The following is a 9839-nucleotide window of genomic DNA, read 5'->3' on the forward strand; positions in this document are numbered from 1 at the left end:
TTTACAGGGTGATTTGGAAGTTCCTTTTGAGTAGCTTACTTTTTATCTCTGGTTGGACATGAAATAACTCCACATGCTGTACTGGAGGGAACATGTTGTTCTGCTGTCATAGGCACAGCTGCCTGGGCAGGGGAGACTATTAACAATGAGGCATCCAGATAAAGTGAGTAGATACCTGCAAAAAAATTGCTACCCCATTAGAGATAACCTATCTTGCAGCACAGCTCTTTTGAGAACCCATTTAGCTAGTGAAATATGAAAGGACAAACACGCAGATGATCCTTTTTAATCAGTTTAATTAAAAAGGAAGGCTAGTACCTACTTTTACTTCCTTTCATTTTAATCAAGCAAAAAATGTAATGTAATTTGTGTACCACAGGCAGCCAAAATAGTAGAAAAAAACCTGCTGCACAGTTTTATCAGCTTAATCTTTTTCTTCTGAATGTCATTTGGCATTTGTGCTCAGAACTCATATGGACAAAGTCCTTAGAAAAATATTCAAAGGGAACACTGCCAGACTTGGTGGCTGTGTCCTAGTTAAACTCTCTTTCCTCTTTTAGCTTTGTATTGCCAGTGAAAGATACCCAAACAAGACTGTCCATTGGTGGAAAGGTTGATTACAGAGGTGCCCTACTGCTGTGTCAACAGAGAGGGAACTGTGATTTTATTTTTTTTTTAATGGAAAGGTACCCATTCCTCATCAAATGCACTTCTTGTTCAGCAGATGTGACTGCAGAAGAACCATTGCAATCTCCGTCTCTTGTTATCCCCCTGAGTCAGGAAAGGAGCCACTAGCACCCGTTCAGCTGCTTCCCAAGGCCTCTGAGTCTGCGGCTGAGTGTTTCTGCTAAAAAGGCGCAAGCTGGCAGGATCGAGGATATTTATATTTCTTTAGCTGTTCTGAAGGGACTTCTCTCACTTCCTTACCACGCTCCTTCCATGTGATTTTTGACTGGCAGTCTTTCCGGATCCAGATTGCCACTGCTCAAAATGTGTCTATTCTAGAGCCTCTTGCCCTTGAAATAACTCAAAAAAGTTAGTGTTTTACTAACGTTTCTCCAACTGTTTTTAAAAGTTATTGAATACAGACAGGCCTTCTTATTTAGGTAAATTTGAATCCAAGTGAAAATTGATGTGACAGTTTACTTGCCTTTGAAACTGTCTCCAGTATGATGACTAGACAATTCTAAGAGAGGGAGAGAACACACGTGAGAAAAACTGACTACCTCAGGTCTTGGTTTACTAAGAGAAAAAGGTGGCTCTGCGGTGGTATTTGTATAGTCTTCCTGTTACTAGTGGTTGCTCCAGGAAAGATGGCAAAGCAACTGTGTAGGCTTTCCTCCTTTACAAAGCCTCTTGCTCCTATCTTTTTGATTATCATCTCTTACTGTTCATTTCCTTGTGTGTGCAACTGTCTTTTGGTTGTATTTTTCTTCTTTGTCTTCTCCCATTTATTTTCTGGGATTTACTGTGTGTATTGATAGCCTTTAGTACCAGCAGGCAGAGGTCCAGCAATTGAAAACTGCTTATGTCTATTCTCTTCATAGAAAAAAAACCCTGTGAGCAGTTCTGGACAGAGGTGTATTAGCAGAGTTATCTGGGCAGGTTTATCCACATCAGAAATCAGTCTCGCTTGAGAAGGCAGGACAAGAGGACATTGCAAAATAGTTTGGGTTTGCAAAATGTCATAGCCTAGTGCTTCCCTGCCTGCCCTGGTTTCAGGGTGCGGATGTTCTTCATGCCTTTCCATGGGGGTTTAGGTTCCCTCCTGTCACTGGGTTTGCATTTGAGCGGCTCTTCCAATTTTGCTCACAACTGTTGCTTTGCTGCATGGTTCACTCCTCACAAAAGGACCTTGCCTCCCAGGGGGCTTTATCGTGTCCTAGGAGATGATTAGCACATTGTGGAATCGGGACATCTTTGCAGAGTGATCTTGAAAATGTTTAGCCAGAAGGCACATCTTATCAAGCTCATTATTTACTCACATTTATAAAATTGCCTATAAAATGTCTATACTCACATTGATCTAATTTTAGAAAGCAAATATAGAGCATTCCTGAGGTTCAGTGTCAAGAATGAAGTATTCAAATCCTTGTGAAGTTAACCTTTCTCCTTCTTGACCTTATATGCAATCTTTAAATGTTTTCTTATTCACTGTGGTGTTATTGAGAAACTTATGTGTTCAAACCAAATTTGTTCACCACTCCAGCGCAATGGTTTTATTTTTTAAGTCACGTTGTAACTTTATAAAAGAGGTTACTGAAGAGCAAATTCATGGAAGTCAGCAAAGAAGATGAAATTGCCTTTGAAAAAATTCTGCAGGGCTTTTGTAATACAAACTGCAACAATCTGTCTGGATCTGCAGGCCACTGGATGTCACTTTTGCTTTAAACTTATAAAACAAAACTTTGCTTTTTAAGGTCCTTTGCTTTTTACATATAGATACATTTCTAATGCAGTGCTTGTGATAGCAGAGGATGGCACTTGGTGTCTTCTACTTCTTGATTTCCAGACAAATCTCTCTGAGGATTACCCATTCCTCTGTGCTGTATCATGGTAACTGAGGACAATAGGGGTAAAACAGCTTGTAAGAAAAATACCCCAAAGCAGGGAAGGTTCTGGGAGAGACCTTAATCCAGGTCCCTTCATGTGGCGTGTTCGGTGAAGAATGGTATGTACATGGCCTCTTTAATCACATTGGAGGCGACTGTAGGCCCCCACTCAGGATCAAGTAGGAGGCCAGACAGAAACACAGCCTGAAATATCATTTTAAGGATCCCAGTGTTGCAAGATGATGGATTGTTCTGTTCCTTTAATTATATTAATAAAAGACAGTCCTAGGAGAAAGCCCAAAAGACCCTGTTGATGGTGAATTCTTCAGTAGCTGAGAAAGAAGAACACTAGCAAGTCATGATTACCTTAAAATCATTGTATCATAAAGCTCCTTGCAGGGATATTCATTTTTGCTGACAAGACTTTTGCCTGTATTTCCCAGGAAGAATTTGAATGTTAAATTTTAGTAGTTGGCTGTTGAGGTGGAAACAGCCTGGGACAAGGGACCAACTGCAGCATGAGACACTTTTTTTTTTTTTAATTTGCATAAATTCTAAAGGCTTGGTGCACAGAAAAGCTAAAGATGCAAAGCAAAGATCTTCTGTGCTGGAAAACAGCAAATCTCGCAAGATATTAATCTAGTTATGAAAAATAAAGGAGGTTTTTAATCCTAGAGACTTACATCCACATTTCATTAGAAAACTTAAGTTATTCAAGATAACATACTTGAATATGTATGACTACTATCTCCTTTTTTTTTAAATTAACATGATTTAATTTTGTAAATCCAGTAGTAATGGGATATGGCATCCCAAAAGCATAAATAAGTAATGACTTAGTCATGATATCCAAAGAAGTCTGTTCCTAAAAATATTGAACACATTTTCATGTATGTCTAGGAAGTTTAACAGAAAAAAATGGTATAATAAGGTGTTTTTATAATGATGGCCATTTGCAAAAACCCCATGCTTGAAAACTACATAAGGTTTCATATATGTTCTAGTACTTCTGTAGGCCCCAGTTGCCATAGGAACAGCTTTGTGGTGCTAAGTATTTTTCTAGCATCAGTACTTTACCATCGATTTCCTCCTGCAAACATCATTCTCAGCAGCAGCCAAGGAGGGTGTGTAGCAAGCAATGAAAAATGGTAGGACTATAAAGTGGGAACACAGTATATGAAAACATCTACTCCTAGGGTGGACAGTCACCAAGGAAAGCAATTTTTGTTTCTAGTGCAATGAAACAAAATAATAGTACCACACTAAACCATTGCTGCAGTTTTAATACCAAATGCTAAAATATGAGGTGCCTGACATAAAATTAGATTGGAAGCAATTGTGCATGAAATATAATACAGCACTGCAGGTTCAGGAATTCTTTTCAAGATCAGTAAATGAAAAAGGAAATAAATGATGCCTTTTTTAGTCTTCTTCAGTTTCTATGGCTACTGAAAACCAAGCTTAGAAACTGAATGATGCATATGTTTAACATGGCAAATGGGTAAAAGTGTAAATAACAGTTTACTTCTGACCGGTATTCTAGCTTCCTGTACTTGAGTTTTCTTTACATGAGCTTGAGATGAGGTAGAACATAATTACTTGTTAATTGCTTTTCAGAAAACAGGCTGCAAGAAGAGATGTACAGCAGCAGGAAAAGTTAACAGGCATGAAAATACTGGTTTATATTTAAGCTGTTGAGGATCGAGCCAGTTACCCAAATGTAGGCATCTTGTGTAACTTCACACGAACCAAAGGTCATCCGCCCTCGTCTCTACCTGCCACTTGACAAGGGCGTAGGTCTCCCACGGATTTTGTGTTATCAGCTCTGATGGGTGGCTTAGATACCCCAGAGCTTCTCAAATAGCATCAGGTACCCAAGTTAGGCAACTGAATTGCTCTCTTTGTGACTGAAATAGCCTTCAGGCTACTGGAATGACAGCTAAACAAATTCTGGGGTTATGCTCAGGCAGCAGATCGCAAACTAAAGGAATTGTGCTGGGACATGCAGATTGCATCGAGGAATTAGCAGGCAATGAATGGAAAAGTTCATCTGGGAAGGGAACACAAGAAAAATGGTTTGGGAAATGATGCATTGAACACAAAAAAAGAGACACGGGTTTTGTGTTCTGATAAGATCAAGACAGCTGATGTAACCTGTTTGCCTCTTGACCTATCAGATCATACTGGTACAACTTACATGCACCAGAGTGATTATCTGGCACAGAATACTGGAAATGATTCAGTATTTAAGTACTGTAGCAGGCAAAGCTCCTTTCTCCTCACAGGCCTTACACCTTGGCTCTCTGAGTATTCCTCTTGTAAACACAGGCTTTGTTTTTCAAGGTGCTGTGCAAGCCACGCTGAGACTCTGTTAAATGTGCATTTTTGAGTTTATAGGAGCATATACAATTTCTTCACCCAGAAAAAAGCCCCCATATATAATGAATTGCTTGTTAAAATTGAGGCAATTTGATCTCTTCTGGTTGGGCCCTACTCTTTGCTAGAGCTGCTCTTCTCCCTGCAAAGCCACCAGCCACTCTTTGCTTCACAGAGGTCTCCCCCACCAGCTCCATCCTCCAGTTCCCACACGCTTCATCTACAAGGGCCTCCCCAGCACTGGCCTTGTGGCTTCGTCAGCCCTGAAATGGCAACCACACCAGCACCGCAGCCACACCTCTGGGTTTCCTCCAGTTACAACCTCTTTTCTCCCAGCTAGCATGGTTCTCTTTTTAGTAATCAAAAAGTTTCTCTTTTAGATCACACCTATAGGTAGAAATCGAAATATGTTCCTTAAACTGCAATCCTGAATTTGCAACAATTTATGCTTTAGGAAACGTTTCTCACATCCAGTAGTCCTTTGGATTGCCTCTTTTTGTGATTTTCACCTTACTGAAAACTTGGTATAAATCCAGCAGCACATTTATATGAGTATTCAATTAAGGTGGTATAAATGGCACTAAATCTGTTTCTTTTTATCCTTGTAAGAAACAGAGAGGACTTTGTGTCAGATGAATTAATTCAATTAAGACATTGTGAGAACACCAAAATCTTATAAATTATGAGTGATAGGCAGTGTAGTGCCTTGCCAAGTGAAGGTATTCTGAGAGTCTGAAATGTAGCAGGGTCCAAACGCAGTGCATCGCATTGTTGAATTTGCCAGACTGGCATTTCCTTTCATTTTCTTTTTGAATCTTCACCAGTTTGAGTCTCTTCTTCCTCTGAATCCATGTCAAGTTGTCTGTCCCAGGTTCTATCTGATTTCTTTTGTTTTGTTTTGTTTTGTTATCTATACAGTATGTGAGGATGGATGCTAAATTTTATCATGATAACTTTAGTCACAACAGAAAACCAGCACGCCTTCATTGGACTCTTTACTGTAAAGTGTGCATTCACCAGAGAGTTTTCCTTTTTAAACAAGTGATACTTTATTTGAATCATTCATGGAGGTATCCAGCTACATGAGCATATAGCTCATACTGTCTTGTGAACTGTCCTGTCAGCTTCTGGCCGTAATAATGTGACCAGTTTTATTGCTGTAGATAGAAGAGACTTCTTTGACACTTCTGTTCACATTTCTTTCCTCCAAAATATTCCAGGGCGCTAATTAACAGGGATAGCAGTAGCAAGCAAATGTGATGGAGGAAAAAGCAGCAGATGTAAAGCAACACAAACATTTTGTGGTTGGTTTTGTCTGGGACATGTTTAAATAAAGAAATGCACACTGGACAGCAAGACATGTCCACAGCTTGGCAGAGGTTTTATAGCTGAAATGAAACTACTCCCAGCTACAAAGAAGAGTCCCAAACAAATCTCTTAAAAGCTCTTTTTGCACTTCTTTGTATCAACATAAGTTTACAGGAGTGCATCCAAGAAAACCATTGTATTAACATTTTTGCCAGTATTTACTGTGAGAATTAACTAATTCTGTCATGTGGTGTGAACTGTGGTGTTCTGGTGTTTAAACTTTTTTATTATTATTTTCCAAGAGTATAATTATGCTGGCCTCCAAAGAGGGATTGGGCAATTTTCCCTGTTTAAAGGGAATGACGAAATGTTGGAAGTATCTGAAGCCCAAGGAGCTTCTGAAAAGATTTATAGAAGTTACTGCTATAACTGTCCAGCCCTGGAGAGCTGCCACTTGGAAGGGCCCTGCTAAGACTTTGAACTTAATTTGTCAGCATCACGTCTCTAAAATGTAATCTGCAGCACTTCAGCTGTCTCCCCAAAGCTATAACACCAGTGCACTGGTAAACCGGGGCAGATCTGCGTGACTTCGGGATCCCAGAGGAGCTGGTCACAAAGATATTCCCCGAGAACAGCAAAAACCTCATCTGCTCTAAGCGTCTTCTCTCACTCTCTCACTGTGTGCTATTGGCACAAGGCAGTCGGAGAGCAAGGGCTTTGTGGTTCCTTTATGCCCCAATAATCCTGGCTGCTAAAATAGCCCTTTTGAGACTGCTGGCATCTACGCTAGCCTTTAAATTCTCTGCTATACAACAGCCCCAACAGGGTTCCACAACCAGGAGAAAATAAAGTTGGCTTAAAGCCGGTTTTGCACAGCCTGGGTGCTGCCCTGAACACTCTCTTTGCCACTCCGATGATCTGAGCTTGCTTTTGTGTTGGAAAGTTTACACAGAAATAGCGAGGCTGTATTTTTATGTAGTGAGCTTGTATTTTTTTCTTCCTGCTCCAGCTGAAAGCCTAATGGTAAGGGGGATAGTAGCTGTGAAATGTTATGTATTATTGTGTAGTACACATAGGCTATGGTATTAGTGAGGTAAGCTCCAAATTCAAGATGCTGGTTTTGGGTGTATTAAGAAGTTACTAGTCTTCATGCTGACAAGTGGCAGCTGAATTTCTTTAGCTAAAGAGCACTACTGATCAACTGTCACTAAAGCAACACATTGCTTTTTAAGACAGTAATCGTTGGCTGATGTATTAATCTGTTTTTTCAGGAAAAATGCCTGTGTGTTGGGCCATCCACAGAACTTTGTGCACAATTACGCGTAACTTGATGCGTAACCTTCTAGCACAATTAGAAGGGCTTCTAAGATAACTAGCCTTTGACATTGGCAGCTTAAGCCATCCACTCTAGACTGATGCATGGTCTAAAATAAATCACAGCTATGTCACAAGCTAAATATCTGGAGTCTGTTTCTCTCTTAGTAAAAACAAAATCTATTCTAGATGTGAGTTGCTGAATTTTTAGCTGCAAGTAAAAGCTCTAACCATTTAACTGCCTCTGGGTATCGACCATGTCATTTTACATTAGGATAGAAATGAATGCCTTACATACTTGTAAGTTGAGATTTCTCTCATTTGATTTTTAACACAGTATTTAAGATCTTCTCCAAGAAATACTCATTGAGTGAAATCCTGGTCCCAATTAATGTAACGGCGAACCTCCCCCTGACATTTGTGGGGCTGAGATTTAACTCATAGCCTGAAAGCTGAGAGTAACTCTTGAATTCATTGGACAGAAACCTGAGATCCAGCAGGAAGGGCATATATTAAATAGATAATACGTTTATTTCTAGCCTGTGTGCCAACAAGCAAGTAATAACATGTTTATATCATTTGCAATGACACCAGGAAAGCAACTACTCCCTACAAGTAATATAAGATGCAGCAAAAATTTGTCCCACCCAATTTTTTCTATATTCAGAAAGATAGTCTATATTCTGAAGTATTTAATTTACTTCCTGAACCAAGATAATAGTTACTGCTTTTAAGAAGACTAAATCCTTAGATTATCTCTTTAGATAATGCCATTCATATTTAATGTGCAGAATTTTAAAACACACAAAATTAAGTAGTTTTGATATTGTTTATTATATATATACACACACAACTTTAAAAGATTCATCTGCACGTATGAAGACAGATTACTCTTTGAGTGCTAATTGTAGAATAATTGATCTGTTGCCAACTAATAATTAAAAGAAACACAAACCAAGAAGATTTCCAAGCAGTTTTAAAATGGACTATAGAGACTTCGGGAGACGCTTCATTACCTTTTTGAATATTACATGTGCCTTTCTCATGGCACGGTCTGTCAAAGCAGCAAGGAGACAAATCACTTCAGGAGTTTTCCCCAGATTCCCAGTGCAATAAGCAGCATAAAAGGAGATAGCCAGCCACCTACCAGTACTTACAGATGAAATTACCTGCGGTAAACTCGGAGGGAAGAGCACAAGTTGCGGGAAGGCAGAACTTGGAGGCAGCGCAGCCAGGCAAGTCGTGTGCATCTGATTTGCTAGTTCAGTGTCCCGGTAAATGAGGCTGTTAATAAAGAGACAGTTCAATTTTAGAAACAGGGAGTCCTCTCGTGCTGGTGTGCAGCACGCAGTAAACGAAGCAGGGCAGTCAGAGGAATGTTTCCAGTGTCCATTAGTTTCTTCACCAGATGAGCTTGGCAAGAGTGGCTCGTGGACACAGAAAGCAGAGGAGCTGCTTGATTATGAAAAGGAGATGTGCTCTGAAGCTAAGAAAAGTTAAGTTCTTCAGAGGCATTTCCATCCAGGAAGGGGGGATCCAAGGAAGACCTTGAGTGTCCTCTCGACTGAGACATTCTCTTGTCTCACATTAACATTTTTCTCTCCGAGTGCTCTGTTCCTAGGAATAAGTCACATTTTGCTTGGGAGAAGCCTTTCTCGGTCACTGTGCCTACCTCCTCGGGCCCGGCTGCTGAAGGGCAGCCTCTGGCAGACGTCCGATCCGGTCGGACCTGCTGCGGTGCCGAGTGCCGGAGGAGCCGGGGTGGTGTGCGGGAAAAGGACGGGTCCCACCTGAGGAGGGAGGGAGGGCACAGCACAGCCCACCGTGGGAAGGGTGGGAGTGGGACGGGGCGGCGAGGCGGCCCAGGGGCCGGTGAGCTCGTGGGTATGGGAATAGCTGCTTTTGCATGCTGTGCTCCTCTGAAGCCAGGCTACGCAGGCAGTGGTCATCCTGAAAGAAAAAAAAAAGAAGAAAGCCCCAGATAGGTGAGCCGTACCAGAACAGCTAACCATTCTGTAATGAGCGTACACTAGTTCTCAGCTGATAGCTGTAGTAAACAGGACAGCGAGTGTTTAGATAGTCCTGGTCTCTTTTTTCAACATCATGCTATAAATCAGTTTTCCAAGGAAAGGAGCTTTTCAAGTAGTACACCACTTCCTTGTTTAATCTTAATGTTAAAGTTGGTCATAGAAATTTGAATTACGTCAAAAATTACTCCAACTTCCATCCTTGAATGAAAATGGAAAATTGATTTTTACTGCTGTTTAAACATCGTGAATGCAATGGCTA

General features: G+C 40.6%; 1 long non-coding RNA gene across 4 annotated transcripts in view; it reads right to left on the minus strand.

Moving 5' to 3' along the window:
- The window catches only part of LOC142045058 (uncharacterized), a 23468-nt gene extending 13977 nt beyond the window's left edge, over positions 1-9491 (minus strand). For 2 of the 4 annotated variants that reach the window (XR_012654512.1, XR_012654510.1), the window contains exon 1: positions 8720-9491. This is a non-coding gene — a long non-coding RNA (uncharacterized LOC142045058). Of the gene's footprint in view, positions 1-8707 lie in introns of all 4 variants that reach the window. The other 2 variants (XR_012654511.1, XR_012654513.1) reach the window with 2 other exon arrangements.
- Between the last annotated feature and the right edge of the window lie 348 nt (positions 9492-9839).

This window comes from Buteo buteo, chromosome 26, assembly GCF_964188355.1.
Source record: "Buteo buteo chromosome 26, bButBut1.hap1.1, whole genome shotgun sequence".
In the NCBI taxonomy this organism is placed as follows: Eukaryota; Metazoa; Chordata; class Aves; order Accipitriformes; family Accipitridae; genus Buteo; species Buteo buteo.